The sequence below is a fragment of the Perca flavescens genome, chromosome 9 (genome assembly GCF_004354835.1).
Source record: "Perca flavescens isolate YP-PL-M2 chromosome 9, PFLA_1.0, whole genome shotgun sequence".
In the NCBI taxonomy this organism is placed as follows: Eukaryota; Metazoa; Chordata; class Actinopteri; order Perciformes; family Percidae; genus Perca; species Perca flavescens.
The window spans coordinates 8249101-8274727 of NC_041339.1; positions in this window are offsets into that span (position 1 = coordinate 8249101).

Below are 25627 nucleotides of genomic sequence, written 5' to 3' on the forward strand. Positions count from 1 at the left end.
TCAGTGTCACCATCAGCAAAATGAAGTCATCCACATGTGCGCAAGACCCTATCCCTTTGCTCGTTTGAAAACCATGATGCCTCTCTCGCATGGGTGGGCCAAATTCTCTGGTCGGGCAAAGCAGAGAAAGGGGAGGTAACCTTTGAGAAAATGAAAGCTCAGATGGGCCGATCTGGAATCTTGCTCCAGATTCCAGATCGGCCCATCTGAGCTTTCAATTTCTCAAAGGCAGAGCAGGATACCCAGGGCTCGGTTTACACCTATCGCCATTTCTAGCCACTGGGAGACCATAGGCAGGCTGGGGGAACGCATATTAAAAACCTCATAAAGTGAAATTTTCATGCCATGGGACCTTTAAGAAAAATCCCAGTCCAGTGATTGGACCAACTATAGCAAAATGTTTCCATTTTGAAAAGTAGTAAAGTGTTGCAACAAGCTGGGCTTGCGCATTGGATGAAAGTGACAAAACACAGAAATGTCCATAAAGCATTGTGATTACACCTAATAAGGAATTATGTCATGTTTATATTATATACAGGCTATACATGAATAAATTGTTCAAATTTGCCAAAAGAAAAACATACTATATGTTATCCTATAGTGAACACAGTTAGGCACTAGAGAGGACAAATTCCCTGTTAGACCTCTTATGGACAAATTGTTACAAAACTCCACAACAGGAAGAGGAATCCAAATGAATCACTGGGTAAACCTAAGCCTTCAAACACAACACTAACCCACACAAAATGCTCAATGAGCCTAAAAACACCTGCGGTAGATCCAATCCTGCTGTTATCCACTCTACCATTCGTCATTCCCACTGCTGAACCACACACTAGATCTGATTCACATTACAGTCCATGTGATCTTGAGCTGTTGACACCTGCTAGTCCTAATTATCACTTGAGGAAAAATGGTGAACATGTAGTAAGATAACACTAGCACTTTGGTGCCTATAAAGAAAGAGAGTCAGCAGGGGGATGTGGCTCATCAGGTAAGTTCACTGACACTCATTTATTTCGACAGCATGAAGTTCCTTCAATATAAAACTTGTACTCATTCTTCATCTTGTACCCGAATGAATAGTTAACTTCAATGATATGATGCCGAGGACATACACAAAAGACTTTGAGACAACTTGAAATCATGCACTCAAAGGAGCATAATGATTGTTTTGAATGTTTTAGACCAGTATTAGCCTCTCTTCATTGGCTCCCCGTTCACTTTAGAATCCAATTTAAGATCCTGCTGATCGCCTTCAAGGCTCCTAAGGTTTACTTTGTCTAGCTCAGCCCCTGGCCAGCATAAAACATTTGTGGTAGAAAGAAAAAAAACCTTGCTATATGAAGAGGCACAATACAGCCCAGCGCTGTCAGTGTCTAACAACAATATTGTAACTGAAAAACTTACATGCTATATTTCAAATGTTTAGAATCATTAAACCCATTCAATATTATAGTGTATCATTATTTTAGGAATTATGCATGACTAATATTTTTCAAATACACATTTAAAAAAATCTCATGTACCCCCTGCAGTACTCCAAAGTACCCAGATAAAAAAAAAGAAAAGAAAAATGGTCTAGGTTAATCATCTGGTAAACGCTCAAATTTATCCTGGGACCCCTTGAACTGCTTTAAAAGACATGTTGTATTCTATTCTTCTGATTCTAATTATTAATTCATCCTTTTATTTAGTATGTATAGCAATTTACACCATATAACTGCCCCATTCCTTTCATTCTGAAGGGGACTACATTGGAAGTCTTATCGTTTCCACGAACACAACGCTTTCGTGTTAAGTGTATTAATCCGCTCACTTTAGCAATCATTTCAAATCACACACACAAACATAATTATCATAATAAGTTCATGTTTTAACTTCTTCGTCTCCCTCAGGTAATTTCCATAGAATTCCTGACTGTCTCAATTCTGTCAATGAGACAAAGACTTAATAAGTCAGTTAATGGCCTACATCAGATATTGTCTCATGCAGAGGCTCTCTATCAGCACTGCTTTCACTGAATGAATTCATCAAATTGCTTAGCTCCCATGCTTTGAGAATGAGTAGGCTTAATATAATGACAATTTGCTCTTCTGCAGCTGTTCTCCCCAAAACTATCACTATCTTAAACATTCACAGTTGTTGGATGCTAAAAGTACTCCAGCCTGCTGTGGAACATTTGTGTGCACCAAACAGCTAAAACATTGGTAAGTGGATGAGTATGCAATTCAGATATGAATTGTCATTTGGGCCACTCAAAGTCACTCAGAGCAAGCATTTAACCATGGGAAACATTTCTGATAACGGTCTGTCTGTCTATCTGAGGCTTTAATGAGTGACCTCACTTTGAGGGGGCGATGAACACAATGACACAATTATTTTTTTAATGAGACAGCATTATATAAATGAATACTGTTTGAAGCAAAAATGACGGTTTTTAACAACCTGGGTTTTATTTTAGGAGTTTTGGCCATAATTTATATCAGCTATTATAACATTGTAAGTTCTTTCTGAGATCTGGGAACATAGCAATATCCCCACAGACTCACAGATCTAAGGCACTTTATTTTGAGGTAAAACTAAAGGGAGCACTATTGTAAGAATGCCACTATACATTGTTCTGTCTATAACTGTATTCGTGACAACATATATCGTGTATATAGGACATCTTGAAGACAGGAAAGGGGAGAGAGAAGGGGGGACAACATGCAGCAAAGGGCTGCGGATCAGACTCGAACCCGGGACACTGCCAAGGATTCAGCCTACATGGGGCGCACGCTCTACTTGTGCTAGAGGCCGGCCTGATTTGTGCCATTTTAAGATAAATTTAGAGCTGTAATAGAGATAGATTTGCAATATAAAGACTACAGGAAATTAACTGTGTTGCTCTGGCCTAGTTTAAGAAGTGAAGTCTTGATCTTGAAACAACGGCTGTGAATTGATAGCAAGGGTGGGAATTACAGGGTACCTTACAATACGATACATGATCCATGGCTCACAATACCAATAATATCACAATACAGCAATTCTGTGTTAATTAATATACTGCTAGACAACCCTATAATAACACGTTGATTTCCTAAATGCAGATTCTACCAATCAAGGAATTTTCAGGGAGACCGGGATGGTGCAAAATGAGTACAAAATGCCTGTGAAAAGTTTAAGTTCAGTTCCTCTTCAGCTAGTTAACTTATGTTCAAGTTTCCCTCTTTAATGTGTTGAGCGCCACCTCGCGGAGCCATGAAGTAGCGATGCTGGGATCAGGCAAATCTATTAAATGCACCTTATTTTATTAAATAAAATATCAATACATTATCGATTCTCATATTGCACAATATATTGCCGTATCGATATTTTGTCCCACCCCTAATTGACAGTAAGTACTGGGGCATGTTTTTTACAGAAGGTTGCCCCTAATTTCTCAAACAAATTCAAAGGTAATATATTGGTAATAAATTAAAGCACTGTGCCTTAAAAAGCCCAAATGTTGCCTTAGTTACTATCTGGCTTTTTAAAACAAGATTTCCAAAACCTAAACCTCTCCTTTTAAGATGCACAGATAAAAGGATAGCAACTAACTCTCTCCTTACATTTTATCAGCCATTGCTAGTGCAGAACGTAAAATCAGCAACACAACCTTGTTGTCTTATTTACCCAACATAAATTACCTCCGAGCATCTCCTTGTTAATCAAGCTGAGAACACACAAACAGATTCTACACATACAGTAGGTGGTATACACACATGCACGCATGCACACGTGCACGTGCACATACACACACACACACACACACACACACAATAAAAGACTTGCTTCTCACACTTCTGCAAAGTCAGACTAAAATATTTTGTCCATAAATGCCTGGGGACCTGAAGCACTTTGCATGTCATATAAAATTTCATACGCTGCCTAAAATCAGTGTAACAGAGGCCATAAAAAGCCTCATTCAATCACAAAGGAACACTGCGTTCCACAATAGCTCACACGGATTGATGCAGGATAAATATAAAGTGCAGCAGCAGATTGTTTTACATGTAGTAGTAGCTGAATGAAAAATACACAAAAACAGTCCGCTGTGGAATCTGATTACTTCACTGTATTTAGTTTTTCTTTATTTTACAAATACTTGTATATTTGACAAGTATATTCAGAAGTTTCACATCTTAAAGGATTCCTGGGGGGTTTTGACCTCTAGTAGCACTATGGAGCTGCTTATCACGAGTAGGTCCCTGTTTGTTTGTCTTGTGCACGTGCACAGATCGACAGATGGCAGAATCATGCCAAGATATGCTGCATTTCACCAGCTAAGGCAGGAAGAGGAAAGGCAAAGGGCACCGTTAACATGTACCTGTAAGTAGAATAGAATATAGTTGGGGAAGAAAATAAGGTGACATGAAAAAATAAGATAAAATGAATATGTATACATTATCTTTTAAAAACCATACACCTGGCTGAGGTCAGTGTGGTTCCCCTTTAATATGCTTGTTCTTTCTTGGACTGCCCATTTCTCCGACGCTCCATTGTTCCGACCTCTCAATAACCCTAAAAATTCCCTTTGGTCCTACAGCCCACTAGTCCGACGTCCCGCTGGTGGCGAAATTATGAATCCCACTATGGCCATGCCAAGACCCGCCCTAAGAAGCAGCTCGATTGGTTGGGGTTAGGCATTTGACCTTGAGTGGTTAAGGTTAAGATAGCCGATTGGTCAGGGGATAGGACCTGTACAAATGGGGTTACGTTAACTTGCGTAAGCATGGACGCTTGGCCAATAAATGCTATTGAAGGGCGGATCTTGGCGTGGCCATAGTGGGATTCGTAATATCTGGTGGAGGTTGGACTAGTGGGCTGAAGGACCAAAGTGAATTTTTAGGGTTATTGAGGAACAATGGAGCGTCAGAGAAATGACATGGCACTGGTTCTTTCATCACTACAGCAAAGACTGAGATGTCGTTGAAAGCTCTGAAAAAGATAGTAGACCTTGATATTTTTGTCAGGCTGCTGAATTAACGTATTTAGTATTATGTCTCATACTAGCAATAGCCATTCTTTCCAATACTAAACTGACTTATGTTTACATTTTCCTTACCAGTGACCTCTTGTGGTTGTGAGATTGACTACTATCTAAAAAGACAGAAGTAGCATTAATGTGAGCTGAAGTAATCATATTTACATTCTGTTAATCACAATGAGCGACAAAATCCCCCTTTAACCAAGACGTTTTGGGTCCCACAACTTAACCAGAACTTGTCAATGTGTCAATGTCAATGGTTTATGACTAGGGTCGGGTACCGAAACCCTGTGCCAATATGGCACTGGTTCCTAAATGACCAGTATCTACCAGACTGAATGACAATGCAGATTCTGGTTTCTCCTTTCGGTGCCACATAAATGCCTGCGCTGTCCTCTGGTTGCTTTCTTCAACAAACATTGCATAGCCACATGCATGCCTGAGCTCAGCCTTCAGGCAAACCAGCTTTTCCACACCAGATCTCCAAAAAAGGATAACTATTCATACCACACTCAGCATGGCAACAACACCTGAGGAATCTACACTACTCAACCAAGCTGCAAAGAAGATAATCTACCTTAAAGATGAAATCCAAAAACTCACCGACGAGCTTCAGCATAAAGAAGCTTTCCTGTCCAACTTCATGGACGTAGCTGCCGTGCAATCCAAGCGGCTGGCATCTTTCACAGCAGCCCTGCAGGACACGGTCCACTGGGATCCCTCCACCTGTCCTCAGCTGGCCTGCTCTACACCGCAGTCGTCGTGGTCCGTAGTGCAGATCCGTGGTCATCCAAAGCAAACAGCGGGTGCGAGCAAGGCATCACCACTTAGCCTGGACATCTCAAACTGCTTTGCACTACTGGCTACTGATGATCCTCCAACTCCGGCCGCTCTCCAGGTGGCTAGCTCCACGGAGGGTGACTCTCCTGACCCGGCCTTCCATCGGCGGGGCAACTGCATATCCGCCGACTTCGGCTCTTTCACTGGCCTCGACTCACCAGCTGGCCGATAACACCCCACCTCAGGCTCTCCTCCAGATTTCAGCCCCCCTGCAGGTTCCGGCTCCCCTCCAGGCTCCAGCTCCCCTCCAGGTGGATGGGCCAACGGCAGGTGACTACCTGGCTCTGGCTCCCACCGTAGCCAACGACCAAAGAGATGCCTTGATTGACCCCCAACAAGGGGTTTCCTCCGCTCGCCGGCAGATCTGGTGGCCTCCCTCGTCCGGAGTCTGCTCCAACAAGGCCCCAGCCCCTTACAAGCCGGCGGCATCCAGACTCCTCGGCCAGGTCTAATCAACCCCGCCCGCTGTCTCCTCGAAACACTGCCGCCACCACACACTGTATCCCCGGCACCACGACCCCAGTCGTTCAACCATTGTTTCCACCATCCACTTTGATAATCGTTGACTCTATTACCAGGCATCTCTGCTTCTTCAACGCTATTACGCATTGTATGCCAGGCGCCTTGGTAACAGATGTCCTGGTTAAGCTCCGGGAGATGCTGCCAACTCTTCCAACTACAATTTCGAGGATTATTGTCCATGTTGTCAAATGACTCTGCCCGTCTGTCAGTCAGAGCTCACAAAAACTGACTTCAGTGCTCTCATTAGCTACCTTAGGCAGTGTGGTAAATCTGTTTTTATCTCTGGTCCAATTCCTACCCTAAGGCGAGGGAACGAGCGTTTTAGTAAACTTTTGAGCCTTCACGCTTGGCTTTGGGACACTTGCGGGGAAAACAACGTGAGCTTTATTGACAATTTTGATGAGTTCTGGAACAGACAGTTGCTTTACCCGAGGGATGGACTACACCCAAATGCGAAAGGCTCGCGTGTGCTGGCGGAAAACATCCACTACAGAGTGACATGCAGTCACCGGGTCCATCGTCAATGACTACCTTCTTCTGACCCCCGCTCACTTCCGGTGGAATCTTCACTGCAGCAACAACCACCTGGTACTAGCACCCCCTGCTGTCCCATTCCTGTACTGACAACAAATAGGAAGAATCGATTACTTCGAGCCTATGGGATAAATCTGTTGAATCTTTTATCTGTATCTAGACAACCTCAGAATGTACAAGCAGCTAATTCCACTCCCACATGTACAGTTAAACTAGCTGGTTAAACTACTGAATATCAGGTCTCTCTTGAACAAGTCTTTTTTAATCAATGATCTTATTTGCTCACATAATCTTGATTTCTTTGCTTTTAACTGAGACATGGTTGGACCAAGCCAACAATGCTCCTACCCTTATTGAATCAGCCCTTCCTAATTAAAATTTTATGAGTACTACCCGTGCAAATAAAAAAGGGTGTGGAATAGCCACAATATTGAGAGCATCTTTCCAGTGCAGTCATAACATCTTTTGGAGACTTTACATCTTTTGAATATTTAAGTACAATCATTAAGTGTTCTCTTCAAATTCTATTACTTACCATTTACAGGCCCCCAAAACACTCGGCTAAAGTTTTTCTGGAAGAACTAGGTCAACTGTTGTCAGCCATTTGTTTAGAGTTTGACTGTCTCATCATATCAGGGGATTTCAATTTGCATGTAGATAATCCAGAAAACAATTATGCCAACAAATTACTCACACTAATTGACAGTTTTAACACAACATGTACAGGGGCCAACACATTCTCATCGTCATACGCTTGACCTTGTCATTACAAGGGGTCTCAACATCACTATAGATGTCAAGAATTTGGCATTGTCTGATCATTTCTGCATCTTCTTTGATGTATTTCTGTCCCCGCAAATTCAGAACAGTTGTGTGATGGTAAGAAATAGAATCATAAATGATCACACTGGTGTTCTCGTAACATGCACTCTTAGAAACCTTGAGTCAACCATCAGACTCAGGAGACGATTTAATGGATAATTTTAACTCAAAAATGGTTAACGTTATGGATGATATTGCTCCATTTAAGCTTAAAAGAGTCACTGAGAAGCAGAAAGCTCCATGGAAACAAAATCCAACGGTCAAACTCCTAAAGAGAGAGTGTAGGAAGACTGAAAGAAAATGGGGTACATCCAAACTTCTTATCCATTTTCAAATACACAAAGAGATGCTATGCAAATATAACTCTGAAACATGCAAAGCAAGACAGTCTTTTTTTTCCAACATCAGCAAGAATATGAACAGTTCGAAAACATTCGAAAAGTTAACTAATCCCCCTTTACAAGCTTGTTTCCACGGGAAAGTGCAATGAGTTTGCATCATTTTTTAAGGGTAAAATTGATAAAATCAGACTGAGTGTATCATCTCAAACGCAAATCACTCAGAACCTTGAACCACCAGCGACAAAAACAGGAGCACTTAACTTGATGTCTGAATTTAACTTGGTTGACATTGAAATCCTCAAAAAAATGGTACAAAACCTCAATTCTTCCACATGAAGGGAATTCATGAATTGGATATTCTACCTACCAGCTTTTTTAAATCTGTCATTCAACTCATAACGACAGATCTGCTTGAAATCAGAAATACATCATTACAGAGTGGCACATTTCCCAGCTCCCTGAAAACAGCTGTTGTAAAACCCTTGCCGAAGAAGAATAACTTGGACGCCTCCACTTTAAACTACAGGCCCATATCCAATTTACGGTTCATAGGTAAAATTATTTATAAAATGGTTTTTAATCAGCTGCTTTTTTTAACACTGAATGCCTTGATGATTTTCAGTCTGCTAATCACAGCACTGAAACAGTTGACACACGCCTGAACACAGATGCAGGTAAAGCATCAGTACTAGTGTTGCTGGACCTAAGTGCAGCCTTTGACACGGTCGATCACAGCATTTTAACTCCACCGACTGGAAAACTGGGTTGGCTTATCAGGTGTTGTTGTCAAGTGGCTGAAATCAAACCTGCAAAGACAGGAGGTTTTTTGTTGCCGTTGGCAACTGCACCTCAGCACCTACAGTACGTCCTTGACCTGTGGAGTCCCCCAGGGCTCAATTTTGGGTCCACTTCTTTTTAACCTTTATATGCTCCCACTTGGACAAATCTTAAAGAATAATCGTATCTCCTATCATAGTTATGCTGACAACACCCAAATCTACCTAGCTTTGACACCTAATGATTATGGCCCTCTTGAATCTCTTTGTCATTTTAATGAGCAAATTAACCACCGGATGTCTCAGAACTAAGATTGCCACCAATCTCGACAAAAAAGGACTTAAAACAAAGGATACTGTGGTCTAAATTTTAACAGCCACATTAAAAAGCAATTATTAAATCAGCAGTTTACCATCTCAAAAATATTGCCAAACTTGGGAGTTTTATGTCAAAAGATGACTTAGAGAAACTGATTCATGCCTTTATCTTCTGTAGGGTTGATTACTGCAATGGGCTGTTCACAGGCCTTCCTAAAAAGACCCTTAAACAGGTTCAAATGATACAAAATGCAGCAACAAAAGTTCTTACAAAAACAAAAAGAACTGAGCACATAACCCCTATTTTGAAATCCCTGTACTGGCTCCCAGTAAGTTACAGGATTGACTTTAAAGCACTGCTGCATGTTTTCAAGTCGCTTATTGGAATAGGGCCAAAGTATCTATCGGACATGTTTCTTCAGTATGAACCACTCAGGTCTCTCAGATCAGAGCAGAAACATCTTTTAGAAAAAAACACTGTCCGTACCAAACAAAGTGAAGCAGCACTCATTATGTGGTTCACCTCTGGAACCAACTTACAGAAGAAGTCAAAAACGTTCCAACAGTTTTAAATCCAGACTTAAGACAAAACTCTTTTCAGATGCCTTCCGCTAATGCCTCACAGAAGCATTATTACTTATTGTAGTAGACCAATGATTTTTACTATTCTTTTCTTTATTTTATGCTTTTATCTTTTACTGTTTTTATGCCTTACTTATCTCTTGCTTTTATTGGTGTCATTTAATGATATGAAATGGGAGTGGTTGATTATTTACCATAAAAAATTTTTTATGATCATGTACTGACCATTGCTTTGGTTTTGTGTGAAGCATATTATATTGCCACGGGTATGAAATGTGCTATATAAATAAACTTGCCTTGCCTTGGTGCGCCAAAACGGACCTACCGTTAGTTAGTAGCTAGCTTAAATACAGTGAAAATGCTTAAAGCTAAACGGTCTAAACTGTGGCTGTATGTCACTGGAAAGGATTTCAACACCGGGACATACAACAGTCTTCTGCTAAAGACACAGAGTAGACTAGCGGCACTTTGAGACACCATGGTCACTGTCGGAGTTGTCTGAGAAATAACACCGATGGGATTTCATTGTGCATTCAATGACACCTCAGAAGCTCATGCATTCAAGTGCAACTCAAAAAACTCAAGTTGTTGTAAAATACGCTTCTGCCATTCAGTGTTTCTTCTTTTTGTTGTTTACCAGCAATTGAGTGGTAAAATAGGTTACAGTTATTACATTTTAAGTAAATTATTTAAATTTGACAGTATGGCTTAAACAATAAACAAACCATTCTTTAATTTCGCTGACTGCCGTTTTTTGCGTTTTGTATTGGTTCAGGCACTGTTTTGGCACAGTCACCATTTTGAAAGTATCATTTCAGAACTGTTATTGGAAAAAACCCAAATGATACACAACCCTATTCATGACAGTTATATGGGTCATTTTAGGGAATATAACAGGACTTATTTTGTTGTTTCAGTATGAAGACTTTCTTTCAAGATTATATGTTGGACCAGGCTATTCATTGAATTGTGGTGTGGACGAGTTTTATTGACAGCTCCAGTGATATCAGTCTGTAAAACCTGCATGATGTCCTAAAAGCTGTTTCAGAGATTGATTCAGAATCAGAAGATTCAAATTGAAACACAATAAGGGCTACTAGCAGGTTTAATGGCAAAATGTCCTCCTTTTCACCTTTCTCGTTTCCCTTCTTTCTCTTCCCTACTCATTTATTTCTCAGGTCCTCTCCTCCATTTCCTCCGCTCTGTGAGCAGTGTAGTGACCTGGACCGTGCAGTGGTGATTGCCTCTGCAGTTCAATGCGGGGGTCTCATTTCCGAAGCCCCATGACTATTCCTGGAGGTGCAGCTTCACTGTGATTGATGCTTTATAAAACCTTTTTTACAGTTGTGACATTTCAGGGAAAAACAAGCACGGTCTGAACTTCCCATCTGCTGGGTCCACCCGCCTGTACCTTTCTCTCCACTCACCATAATCTCTCCCTCGCTTACCTATTTGTTCGTTTTTGTTTGTTCCTCACCTCTGAACTACTTTTTACTTCCAGTGGTTTCCTCGATCCTCGATCTTGTCTTCTCCCATTATAAATACATATCCTTTCAGATATCCTTTACTCCTTATAATTCATAGATGTGTTATTTAGTGATATAAAATAGGAGTGGTTGATTATTTTTCTCCCGGTTTAGTATTATTTGTCGTCTTTCGCTGCGGCTCAAAGTCCCGTGAGCTGGAATGAGCTAGACACATGAAACTTGGCCCCGTGACTGGAAATGATGTGCAATAGGTTCCCAATAAATATTAGCCCAATCTGCCAAATGGTGGCGCTACAATTAACGATAAAAAAGTGACTTTTGAAAAAAACGCCCCTCAACGCCGTAAGTCCTATTGACTTGAAATTTCTCAAACATATGCAGCTCAATGTGCTCTACAAAAAGGCCGCAGAGGCGCGAGGGACCGTCCAATGCTGCTTGCAGCTTTAATTTTATTTGCATTTGTCCTTTGTTGGTATGTACAGTACTCACTTGCTGTTATTTGCTTATCTGTGAAGCCCATTGTGTCACCTCTAAAATGAAATGTGCTATATGAAAGCTTTGCTTTTGTTTTCCTACAATGGTACATTTGCATGCCTGGACAGAGACAAACCAGCCCCTCTCTCATGGCTAATTAATATGCACATCAATGATGTCATCGGACCATGCCGATGATGTCTGCATTCTTCAACACTTCACTCAGTATTACCCTTCTGAAAATAATTCCCTCTGAACAGTATAGTTGAATAGCCCAATTTAGGCAATACAAATTTAGCTTTTTCTGAAAAGGAAATCTCTCTTTTGTATATTTACTATTGCTATTACTTGATTAATCGATGGATTAATTGGTAGAATACTTGATTACTAAAATAATCAATAGCTGCAGCTTTATTCTGATGACATGAGTATTTGCAAGTAGTAAACATGGGGTCCTTTTACATAACTACATTCATCTCATATGACATTAACGTGGAATTAGACCAGGGGTGGCTAACCATGTGCCATGCCAACCAAACATCTCATCAGGAGACCTTGCCAATGAGCTTGTAAATATTTCAGACAGGGGAATGTGCATGTTTATGACATTTGGATGACTAATTGTTTCTGGGCTCATTAATCTCAGTGAGAGTTTTCCCTTGCTGTTTTCTGATCTGGTACATGTCTCATTGAGCATAATATTGATGTTGAAAATCCTCAGCCCAGAACACAAGCACTTAGAATCAGACATTTGAGTCACAGTATTGCTGTACCTTCTTGTTCTACCGGGTTTCCCGTTGGTCAGGTCTACATTGATCAAGTACATTCTGCAAAACTTTTGAACCAAAAAACTGACCTCCTTAAGTGATAGTGGCAGGTCTGTTTAAGATCACGAGATTAAAGCTTTCATAACAACCTCTGCAACGATGCCCATACTGTCATGCACTATGGCATGTGTAACATGCCTGCAGTGTTTCACTGCCTTATGAACTGTGTTAAATGAAGTTGTTTGGACGACTGAGCAGCTGACCTTTACACAAGGTAATGTATGGTGATATATGGTCCCAGTATGTCCAGCATATGAGAGCGCTGTTGAATGCTGGGTTTGTGGGTGGGTTTGGCATTTGGTTCTTCTGGCCAAGTGTGAATTTGCTCAGGCCATATAACACCTTATGAACATGGTAGGTCAAGGTGAAGTAAAACAGGAGACTATGACTGTCAAGCAGTATCTGCCACACACTGCCAAGAACAAGTTTATGTGTGTTCTGGGTATGGTTAGCTAGTGGAAGGACTTGTCTTCTTCTTATTTATCTTAGATGTTTTCCCAATTTATACAAGTCAAATTGTATAATAGTATTGTATCTTAATGGTCCCAACATCCACAATTAAGGGCCCTCTTACTGTAGCATCACATGGTTTGCTACAATGGCAATTCTGTCATGATCATACAAACTCTGCCCATGTTCTTTTTGGCTGTTACCTGAAGTCTATTACCCTGTCATGTGCCCTGTTGTCTCCTCCCCCTCAGACAGGTGGGGTCTTCTTGTTTCTCAGGATTCTGAGATTATGTTCTTCTCTCTGAATTAGCTGGGCTTCCTCTATCATTCAAAGTAAACTGCACTCAACAGCCTGCCCACCCTGACCTTGGTTCAGATCCTGTTGCACCTCTAGCCTTGCATAAAAGGGGTCTCTCTTAGGGAAATTTATCCTTTTATTCTTGTTATTTTCACTTAGATACCTTTGGTCAATTAATGTGTGTGTTCCCATTGCATCTAAAGAACCATGAAGACTAGACAAGTCATATTAATACTGTGGTAAAGAGAAGCTCTACACCGGATACTGAGCACTTTGGGATTGTGACTAACAGAACAATGACTTGGAGTCCTTTTCAAATTAGACAGAAAAATGAAAAATTGCCAGCACATTTGTGGAGAAAGGAGCATATCTGAAGGGGGCTTTGTTATTTTTTTTGGCTAGTCTACCTTGTTCCCCTTGGGAAATGGCTATGTCCTGTCTTTTGGCCTTCAGCTTTGAACCTTTCAGACATTGTCACACGCATTTTTATACAGTCTTCACAATATATGGAATCATAGACTTAAAAGATAATGATTTTAATAAAATGTAAAGTGCTTTTTAAGGGTTTAAAAATACACAGATTTTAGCTCTGTATTAGAACTTAATTTGTCATGTAATCATTGTATACTATTTTTAAGGGTATGGGATGGGGAGTTTGTTGTTGTTTTCAGTTTAAAAGTTAATTTAAATAGTTTCTTTAAGCAATTTGATTACAGTGAGATATGGTCTTCCTCTTGTCACCTCATTTTAGCTGGTAGTTAGCACTGTAAAATCAGTGCTCATTGTCCCAATCCCAACACACCCCTCTGTTATACAGATGGCTGGCTTTCTGTAGCACTACTAGCTATGTATCCAAAGGGACTTTGGTAGCAAACCTGTGTGTGTGTGTGTGTGTGTGTGTGTACATATGTCACTGCCATGCTGCCAGTTCTAGGTAGTATATTCTCCATCATGACTATACGTATGATTAAATAGAGGGTACCTGGCCACATCCATCATGACACATAATCACTGAGAAGGTCACACAGGTCATGGACTAGGGGATGAAGCTAATGGAGTAGTGTGAGTGCATAACTTGATAACCACATGTTGTGGCTATTGAATAAAACCTCTTATATCCACTAGTTTTAATTAGTCCATAACCAGACATTGAATAAAGCAAGGTAATGACTAGTATGTTAATGCTTATTGCGCCAACCTAGTGATTTACAGTAAATCAACAGTAACCATCAACATGCTTATCTGTAAAGCAACTGCATCTTGTTTACATACATTTTGACTACTGAAAGTTCAGAGTATCAAAGTACATCAAACTGCCTGACTTAGCTATGCTGAAGGCTAACACAAGGCAAATCATTTTACTAGGATTCTGCTGGCAATGTGTCCTTATGAATAACTCATTGTATGTGAAACTTAATAATCTTCTGCTCTCTTTAGTACAGAGACAGAGCGCATTTAAGTCCCGCCCTTACTGGAGGGGAAAATAACTCTCCGCTCTCCATTGACTTGTATTACGTGAAGGTGCCTCCTCGTCAATTCCGTCTGCTAGCAAACAACAGAAAAATGCCTAAATGCTGCTGGTGGTGGGGTGCATGACCAACATAGTAAAGACCCATAACTAAGTTTCTGGTTCTGGTAGAAGGGGTAAAATAATCCTTGCTTAAATCTGATGTTTTTAGCTTGCTGCAGGCACTGTGTTAGCGTTTCAGACCTAATTTGCATATTGTGGCACCGATTGTTTTCCCCTCCGGTGAGTTTGTATGACACAATGCACCCTGTGTCTATACAACAATACAACATATTTTGGGATTTACCAAAGTCATGTCCATAGCAAACCTTCTGCTTATGTTAGTCTCAAAAAATTCAAACACAATTATTTTACACACGGAGCCTACGTATCTAGTCTGTTTCTGCTGTAAACCATGGTTCCAATATTGGGGTCCAGCGTACCCAGCAAAAAGGGAAATAATGTATTATCACTATAATTCCATCCATAAGTAACACAATGACATAATGCAAGACAATTTTGGTCATTGGCTTTTTACACTTTCTGTAATAAAACATCTAAAAGCAAAAATCCCATCAGATGGGGGGCCCCTAGGACAAAATATTCTCAAATGGGGGTCCGTGGTCTCATTTGTGTCGAAAAAGAATGAAAAGGTTTGGGAACTACTGCTGTAGATTACACTGACACTACAGTACCACTCGTCAAAAATGTTGCTCCATGATGGGGTTGCGGCGACTAAGGGAAGACCTTCCCAATAAATTGTCAGCTTCTTGTGCTTTCTGATGCTGGCTGAGTCTGTTGATAGTAAAGACAGCATATTTTATGAAATCCCTAAACACTGCTAACCTGCTCGCTATAATCTTCTGCTTTCATCACAAAGTTAAAAAAAGAACCTAATCACAAATACTGTGGGTTACGTTATTAAAGCATGATAAGCCCTGATGTATGACAACTAAAAGTAATTTCCTACTCTGGAGGCATATATGGCAGGACCCACATACACCACAGCAGTTTACATCCACCTTTAACAATACATGTGTCAGGAAAGTGAGGCTCGGACACAAAAATGCAGAGTAGGGGATTTATTTAACAAAAGACTTACAAATGAAGGTGTCCTGAGGCAGGCAGGCAGGCAGTCAAAACCAAGACAAACCAAAACTCAAAAACCACTTGAAAACCAGAAAACAACTAGGAAGAAGCGACGCAGGGAACGACAGGGAGGGAAGACAATGAACCGACAAGAGACAAAGACAGCACAGAGATGAAATACACAAGGAAACGAGGGAGACTAAGCTCCAGATAACAAAGCATTTAGGTTCATTGGGACACAAACCTCTCCACCACGATAAGGTGATGGTTCCCGGAAAGAAATTGGCTGTGGTTGGTTATTATTTATTATTGTTATTTGTTATCTATTATTTATATATTAATATTTATAATAAAACCCTGCTCAAAAGAAAGAAAAACATTTTAGTTTCTTTTGAATTTTTTCTCTCCATACATTACCAACTTGGATCTCTTGTGGCTTTGAACAGGAAGCAGCATCTCAGTGGTCTATTAATAGGCTTGTCCAAGTGCCCCATCTGGACCGTTTTGAAAAAACAGGTGACAGGCACATGGAGGTCAATGTTGAGAATTCATGCATACTTCTGTCCTGGAGAAGAGCCATGTTTTTCAGACGTGACAGTTTTGTGACCTGCAGTGGCAGTCTCCTTCCATACGCTCTCTTCTTAAGTGCATGTGATTAAGTATGATCCTCAGGGTGTGATTCTGTGATGGGGGTGCAAGATGTACTCAACATGCCCTTTACACATGACCACACACTTAAACAGTTCCTGAGTTGAAAACAGACCACTAAATCAGAATTAACTCAGAATCTTCTTGTTCCTGGACTGTGCAGTGTGTGTCGATTTGTTAATGTGATAAATGTCTTTAAGATATAGAAGATAAGAAAACGTACAAGGTTCTGATGTACAGACATAATGTGGTGTTCATAATTAGATGTACACACTCACAATGAAAATAAGGTTTCTCTAAATATAAATAATCACTGAAAACTAGCGGATGCCGTCACTCTAGATTAGTGTCAAGGTTTTACATGTTCACAGCAGCTATTTCCAACAATCAGGAGGTGTACACAGTGGCTTGTCACGACCCCCTGTCACAGGTTGTAAATGTCTATTAGCTGCAGCCACTTTAACAAAAATTATATTTTGTCCTTTCATTGCTTTAGTGTAATACTTTATACATCTAGTCTCAGCTCTGTAGCCGATGTCACGTGACCAGTCGGCGGTCTCCTAGTTTTCGTATGGTATCATACGTTTTAGTGTGCATAACTTTTTGTACGATATCCTACAAACCTGTTCATGAGAATGCATTGCTAGTCTACTGGCCTTGTAGCTAGAGCAACCCCTCAGGAGCACAGCAGCTGCAGTCCTCCAAACACTGGATATGTTCATCCACAGTACTGCTGGGCAAGGCTCCCAGCCCAATACAAGGTATAAAGTGCTGCTTTGTTCCACTACAATCTAACGTTAGTATACTGCTAACTATTAAGTAGCTAGCTACATGCTAACGCGACATAGCTGTAATCTCGGCCAATGCTGGTCATAATTATCCCCAAATTCCGGTCACTTTAATGCTGGGACATGTCCGGTTGTGTAGTATTTGGTTTAGAAGACTTCATTGGTGATTTTTCACAGTACAAAGTCCTGCTATATACTCAGCTTCAACTAGTGAAACACGGAGCAGAGGCTCTGGATATTCCAGGAAGCGTGCTGGCCAATCAGAGCACACTGGGCTTTTTCAGGAGGGGGGTTTGAAGAGACAGGCGCGCCTACAGAGCATCTCATACTCAGGGTTTTATTTATTATGTTGCAATCATACTTTTGACATATTTTGATACTATTTTTTTTTTTTAGTTCATGCTTGCATTATCCTTATTTCATGATTGCTTGGTCTAGTTAGTTTCAGATAACACAGCAGCTGTTACAGTTTTGCAGATTTTTTAAAACCAGAGCAGTGTGAATGAACATTATAAAATATTAAAATGGACAGTATCCACCTAAGACACTTCCAGACACTTAAGAAGCATGCAGTAAGCTTGAGGCTAGTCTCACATTAGCAGACCTATCCCCACAGCACTGCGGAGGAAGGTATGGCAACAGGAACATACACTTCAGGATAAGAGAAAAAATGGTCAGGGGTTGTTTGCATTCCTCTAAACCAATCACAATCGTTTTTGACAGCGTTAAGCTCTGGACACAGCGACGGTGGCTCTGCAAAATAGTCTCGAGAAGGAACTTGTTTTGGTGGAACATTTGCACCGTGCAAAAAAATAAAATTCTATTTAAATTAAGTTAACTGTTCACACAATACAGTAACGTGAGCTGTTTAAATTAGCTGAATACATGGTTAAACATAATATGCTCTTAATTATGTACTGTATCGCCGTGTGTAAATCCCTGCCAATAGGTTCCAAAACGTCCCAGTTAAGAGAGTAAACATATTATTTGTAAATCTTTACAGTCATTCCCCGAAAGAACCAAGCAGGCCTTTACAACATTGCTCAGAGGTTCCGGTTAATGTTATTCAATGTGACTGGAGTTTAAAGTAAACACAAAGAAAGCGGAAAGTGAGGGACATCCGGCGGAACTTTCCGGTATGTGAACCGTCATCGATCCAGACTAGCTTGTGGCTGACAGGGAAGGCATTTCCCAGTTCCAATGACAATGACAGCGACTATAAATCATGACTTACTTACGTCACACATCTTAAGTAAAGAGCTATTTCTACTGTATGTGTCTGTTTTTGTAAAGCTTTATTTATCCTTTACCAGATTTGAACCAACATGTGACAAAGTCTTTTCCAGATTTTGAGTCTAAGCAAGCTTTCAGTCCCGTTGACCTGCCTTTATTTTGGCATGGTGCCCTTCACTAGCATGATGGCAAAAATAGAGAGAATAGCACAAGAGCAATAGATAGAACAGAGAAAAGGGAAAAGGGCAAGAGACCTAGACAAGAATAGACAGTGAAAGAAAGAGAGAGAGAGTGTTAAAGAAAGAGGCAACCTCCCCCTTCCTCTTTATTCTAAACTCCCTGGTGATGGAGAGAATAAAATTTAGATTACCCTTTCTGCTTGACCTGTTAACTCCCAGTGACATAGAAACAGATTGTAGCTGCAAGATAAGAGGAGAGGGAGAGTATAGGTCGAAAGAAAAAGGGGGGAAGGGAAAAGAGAGGTAATACGAAGGATGTGGATAACCAAGGTAGAACAAATAAAATATCGACTGCAATGTAACGACTATGGAAATCAGAATAAAATATGTAAAAGAGATGAAGAGATAGTGAGGGAGAGATAAACAGACAGGAAAGGACATTAGGGAAAAGATGATGGGAGTGTTGATGGGATTAAATATGTGGATGAGGTGGAGAGAGACAGATGCCAGAGGGTAACTTCCCCCTCCGACTCTGTTTCTCTCTCCTGGGAGGAATGTACTTTCATGTAGTATCTCTCTCTCTCTCTCTGTCTCTCTCTCTCTCTCTCTCGAACACATGCGCACACACACAGGCACGCACGAACAGTGACGTCAAACACGAAGGGCGTACATTTTCATTAGTCTTTTTTGCTCACATGACTGCAGACTTTCACACACAAACGCAGTCATATGCATACAGTATATAATGCTCGTCCATGTTAAATGCATATAGTAATACATGTAGCACACACATACACAGAATGGTATACATATAGAAAATGTGCGAATCATCTCTCTAGTAAAACAGGAGCAGAGTTGCATTACCAGTTTATAGGATATCACCACAGTAATAGGAAAGGAAAGAATGAGAAATGCTGATAAGAACCACAAATCCGTTTGTGGTTGTTGTAAGATGGTGTTATGTTTTATATTTTACCACACCACAAAAAACTGGGGGGGGGAATCCAAAAGAAAAAGAACAGTGGAACCTGTATCTGTACTATGTATTTGTAGTTGTACATCTCGGTTTCCAATAAAAATACATTAAAAAAAATAATAATCATAAATCCATCTTTACTCTGACTCACTGCCATGATCAAAAAAAAAAAATATATATATATATATATATATTTTTTTTTTTTTTTATATATATATATATATATATATATATATTGTCCTCTGGTCAAATTTGACTCATTTTCAAAATGTTTGCATATCAGAAATTTGGTGGGTGGTTCCATACAACACTCCTAACACGTTAAATAAATGATCAGTTCACTACTTTCATTGAATTTGGGTGTTTTATTCAGTTTATGGGATTTGAAAAAACGTTGAACGTTGAAAAAAATCGACAAAAACATTGAGAAAACTGACAAAAGTCTTCTAAAAAAAAGTTTGGAAGAAAAGCAAAAAGTTGCATGTTCGACGGGAAGACAACAGAAGGGTTAAGTCATTTTTCAAGCAAAAAAGCCAAACATGATCTGGCTTCAGAGGATTTGCTACTTGTCTTTGTGTTATACAAATCTAATATACAGTAAAACAAGCAACCCAAACAGGCCACTTTGGGGTCTACGAAATTGTAATTTTCATTTTTCACTATTTTCTGGCATGTTAAAAACTAAACAATGACGCTATTAATTGAAAGAGTATTGCATTAATCACAAATTAAAATCATTGTTAGTTGCCACCTTATCTCCGAAATGTCCTTTTTTAAGCCTGTTCACACTGACGGTTACACACATTGTGATTGTGCTCGGCAGCTTTCAGATGTCAGTCTGCTGGCTGCTGATCAGCTCTACAGGGACATTTTCACGATTAGGAACTTGCTCATTGGCACCTCAAAATGACTTAACCCAGCCAAAAGTTAAATGTGGTTGGGTCGCTCACTTTTCTAACCTAACTTTTAGATCACCATTGCACAAAATGTTTTCAGTGTTATGAAAGTAAAAAAAAAAAAAAAAAAAAGTTTAATATCCTTCCAGACATGTTTTAAAACCTAAACATAGTCTGCTTGGAATAATTAAGTTATTCACAAAAACTTCAATTACTGGTTAGAAATGCATTGAATCAAATATACTTTACATATCCATAATGTATCAATATCCAATTTTTTTTTTTATCCAAAAGTAACTATATGCTTAATACCTCACTGAAAAGTCCATTAACAGTGTATGTGAACTTGAGGCTTCAAGTTTCAACATCACTCGTATGTACAGTGTCTAGTTCGGAAGCCCTGAAAGGCAAAGAGAAAAAAAACGTTTTTTTCGGGCATTGTCGGCCAAAACCAAACTAACATGTTTGGTTTGACTTGTACGTACGAGTTAAACTTTTACTTCTTTATTAGGCTGTTCTGAGAGAGAGACAGCCGTGCTGAAGCACGTACCCACAGTGCATGACACAAACGGAATTGGAAGTGCAAATGCAGCATGAAAATAAGTTTTTACCTTCTTAGTTAACAACAAATGTCTACTGTAAAACATAATGGAACAGTGTATACTTGGGTTAAACAGTGTAGATAGCCTATATTTAGAATATGGCTTATTAATATTCACTCTCATGTAGTCTGATGATGTCATTCATGTGAATCTTAAGTATATTAAGGAAATTACTGGAATTGTTGGGTCTTTGACTTATTTTATGTAGTAGTAGTATGTACTTTAGCAGACTGAAATACCGGTTCATGTTTATGCCTGTTAAACAGGCCTAGCCAAAGTATTGGCTTGCTACTCACAGATATTTTATTGCACTTATAGGCAGTGCCCAAACTCACCTGACATCTGATTTTTGTCCAGATGAGTATCTTTACTTTTTACTGCATATCGCCACCTCCTGCGGCGAGGTAGGCACCCCTTAACACCAGCAAAACTGCGTCAGTCTGTGCCCTCTGCTTCTCATCACCGGGGTGTGTGCCAGCAGCTGACTCCGCTTGAGTGACATGCAAGCACACGCTCCAAATCACTATCAATTAATCTTCATAAAAGCACATTTTTAAGTCATATATTACCAAGACACACATATAAATATAAATATATACCCAAGACACATGTGATGATCATGTCATGCAACTGTTGAATAAGAGTACCGGCACCTCTTTTGGTCCAATTCAGGCACTGCTGATAGGCTATAACATTAGTCATGTTTACTTCACCCCTGTCCGTTCATGATACGGACAGGGCCGCGGTGATGTAAACATGACTAATGTTATCTTCTAAAGTTACTATCTTTTTTCAGGCTGTTCTCAAATCTCCGTATTTATTGATGTATGCACCACATTGACTCCTGCTGTATAGTACCATAGATCTGCATAAGGAGGAGGTTGGGGTGGATGGGTGCGTCCTAAAACACAGGTCTTTCAAGCGGGGGAGTGGAGTTTGCGTTCCGGAAAAAGCTAAGGAGAAAACAGAGACTTTCACCTAGAGTACTACCTTTTTAGTGTTACCTTAACTGTTGGCGCAGGACAGTCAGCTTTTTTCGGCTAAACTTAACTTAACTGGAAAGGCCAACAAACCTAACTTTAAGGGATGTGCATCTCTCCCTTATAAGACGATCCGATAAGTAGCTACATGTATGGCTTACGATACTTAATAAGCTAGCCACATCCACATCAGCTACATAAATAAACAGCCTTCTTGCTGCTGTCATCTTAGAGAGGCAACATGTGTATATTTACAGCATATACAGTCTGCAGAAATGTAAATATAAAGACAGCAGGCAATTATACATAATCATGTTTGTGACAAGATCAACATCACATCCTGTTTTATGCAGGAATAATCTGGGCTACATTGTCTTGACAAGGTGTCAAATGTTGGACAATTAGATGTGGTAAATGGCCCTTTAAGGACTGCTGAACATGTTGGCCATATGGATGGGCCCCACTGAGATCTAACTGTTGGCAAAGGGCCCAACACTCTCATATCATCTGAGAGACAGAGACAGAGAGAGAGAGAGAGAGTGAGAGAGAGTGAAAGAGAGAGTGAAAGAGCATGTAAATAAAGGAAAAACACAAAGTGGGGAACTGCAGGATGAACCTGAGCTAATCCCTCTTGTTTCAAAAAAGGATTTTATAGATGACAATATCACATGTGAGACTGACATACAGATGGCTACAGAGAGGAAGACAGAGCAACAGTTAGATTGGCAGGCAGATGGGGGTTGAGAATGCATTCCAGGGATATTGACTCACGTTTTTCATATATCAAAGTTGTGCTGTAATATACTGGAAACTAGATCGGGTAATGCCACGGAGCCCGGCCGGGCACAGCCCGAACAAGCTACGTGGCAACTCCCTCTCCATCCCATGGGCCCACCACCTGTGGGAGGAACCGTTGGGGTCGGGTGCGATGCCACATGGGTGGCAGTGAAGGTCAGGGGCCTCGACGGACCAGACCCGGGCAGCAGACGCTGGCTCTGGGGACGTGGAACGTCACCTCTCTGTGGGGGAAGGAGCCGGAACTGGTGCGGGAGGTGGAGCGCTACCGGTTAGATCTGGTGGGGCTTACCTCTACGCACAGTCTTGGTTCTGGAACCATACTCCTGGATAGGGGTTGGACTCTTTTCTTCTCCGGAGTTGCCCAGGGTGTGAGGCGCCGGGCGGGTGTGGGGATACTCACAAGTCCCCGCTGGCGCCGCTGTGTTGGAGTTTACCCCGTGGACGAGAGGGTCGCCTCCCTCGCCTGCGGGTTGTGGGGGAAAACTCTGACTGTTGTTTGTGCATATGCACCAAACAGGAGTTCGGAGTATTCGGCCTTCTTGGAGACCTTGACTGGAGTCCTGCATGGGGCTCCAGTGGGGGACTCCATTGTTCTGCTGGGGGACTTCAACGCACGTGGGCAATGATGGAGACACCTGGAGAGGCGTGATTGGGAGGAACGGCCTCCTGATCTAAACCAGAGTGGTTGTTTGTTGTTGGACTTCTGTGCTAGTCATGGATTGTCTATAACGAACACCATGTTCGAACATAGGGGATGCTCATAAGTGTACCTGGTACCAGAGCACCCTAGGGCCGAGGTCAATGATCGATTTCATAATCGTTTCATCTGATCTGAGGCCGTATGTTTTGACACTCGGGTGAAGAGAGGGGCAGAGCTGTCAACCGATCACCATCTGGTGGTGAGTTGGGTCAGAGGGTGGGGAAGACTCTGGACAGACCTGGTAAGCCCAAACGTGTAGTGCGGGTAAATTGGGAACGTCTGGAGGAGGCCCCTGTCCAACAGACTTTCAACTCACACCTCCGGGCGGAGCTTTTCGTGCATCCCTGTGGAGGCTGGGGGCATTGAACCCGAGTGGACAATGTTCAAAGTTTCCATTGCTGAAGCTGCAGCGAGGAGCTGTGGTCTTAGGGTCTTAGGTGCCTCAAGGGGCGGTAACCCACGAACACCGTGGTGGACAACGGTGGTCAGGGAAGCCGTCCGACTGAAGAAGGAGTCTTTCCGGGATATGTTATCCCGGAGGACTCGGAGGCAGTTGCAGGGTACCGAAGGGCCGAAGGGCTGCAGCCTCTGCCGTGAAAGAGGCAAAGCAGCGGGTGTGGGAGAAGTTTGGAGAAGACATGGAGAAGGACTTTCGGTCGGCACCAAAGTGCTTCTGGAAAACTGTTCGCCACCTCAGGAGGGGGGGGGGGAACCATCCAAGCTGTGTACAGTAAGGATGGGACACTGTTGACCTCAACTGAGGAGGTAATAGGGGCGGTGGAAGGAGCACTTTGCAGAACTCCTGAATCCGACTAATACGCCCTCTATGTTAGAGGCAGAGCTGGAGGATAATGGGGGATTGTCGTCGATTTCCCAGGCGGAAGTCACTGATGTAGTCAAACAACTACACAGTGGCAAAGCCCGGGGATTGATGAGATCAGTCCAGAAATGCTCAAGGCTCTGGGTGTGGAGGGGCTGTCCTGGTTGACACGCCTTTTCAACATTGCGTGGAAGTCTGGGACGGTGCCAAAGGAGTGGCAGACTGGGGTGGTGGTTCCCCTTTTTAAAAGGGGACCAGAGGGTGTGTGCCAATTATAGGGGGTATCACACTTCTCAGCCTCCCTGGTAAAGTCTACTCCAAGGTGCTGGAAAGGAGGGTTCGGCCAATAGTCGAACCTCGGGTTGAGGAGGAACAATGCGGATTCCGTCCTGGTCGTGGAACAACGGACCAGCTCTTTACTCTCGCAAGGATCCTGGAGGGAGCCTGGGAGTATGCCCAACCGGTCTACATGTGTTTTGTGGATTTGGAGAAGGCGTATGGCCGGGTCCCCCGGGAGATGCTGTGGGAGGTGCTGCGGGAGTGTGGGGTGAGGGGGTCTCTTCTCAGGGCCATCCAATCTCTGTACAACCGGGGCGAGAGCTGTGTCCGGGTTCTCGGTAGTAAGTCGGACTCTTTTCAGGTGAGGGTTGGCCTCCGCCGGGGCTGCGCTTTGTCACCAGTCCTGTTTGTGGTATTTATGGACAGGATATCGAGGCGTAGTCGGGGTGGGGAGGGGTTGCAGTTTGGTGGGCTGGGGATCTCATCGCTGCTCTTTGCAGATGATGTGGTCCTGATGGCATCATCGGCCTGCGACCTTCAGCACTCACTGGATCGGTTCGCAACCGAGTGTGAAGCGGTTGGGATGAGGATCAGCACCTCTAAATCTGAGGCCATGGTTCTCAGCAGGAAACCGATGGAATGCCTTCTCCAGGTAGGGAATGAGTCCTTACCCCAAGTGAAGGAGTTCAAGTATCTTGGGGTTGTGTTCGCGAGTGAGGGGACAATGGAGCGGGAGATTGGTCGGAGAATCGGGCGCAGCGGGTGCGGTATTGCATTCAATCTATCGCACCGTTGTGACGAAAAAGAGAGCTTAGCCAGAAGGCAAAGCTCTCGATCTACCGGTCAGTTT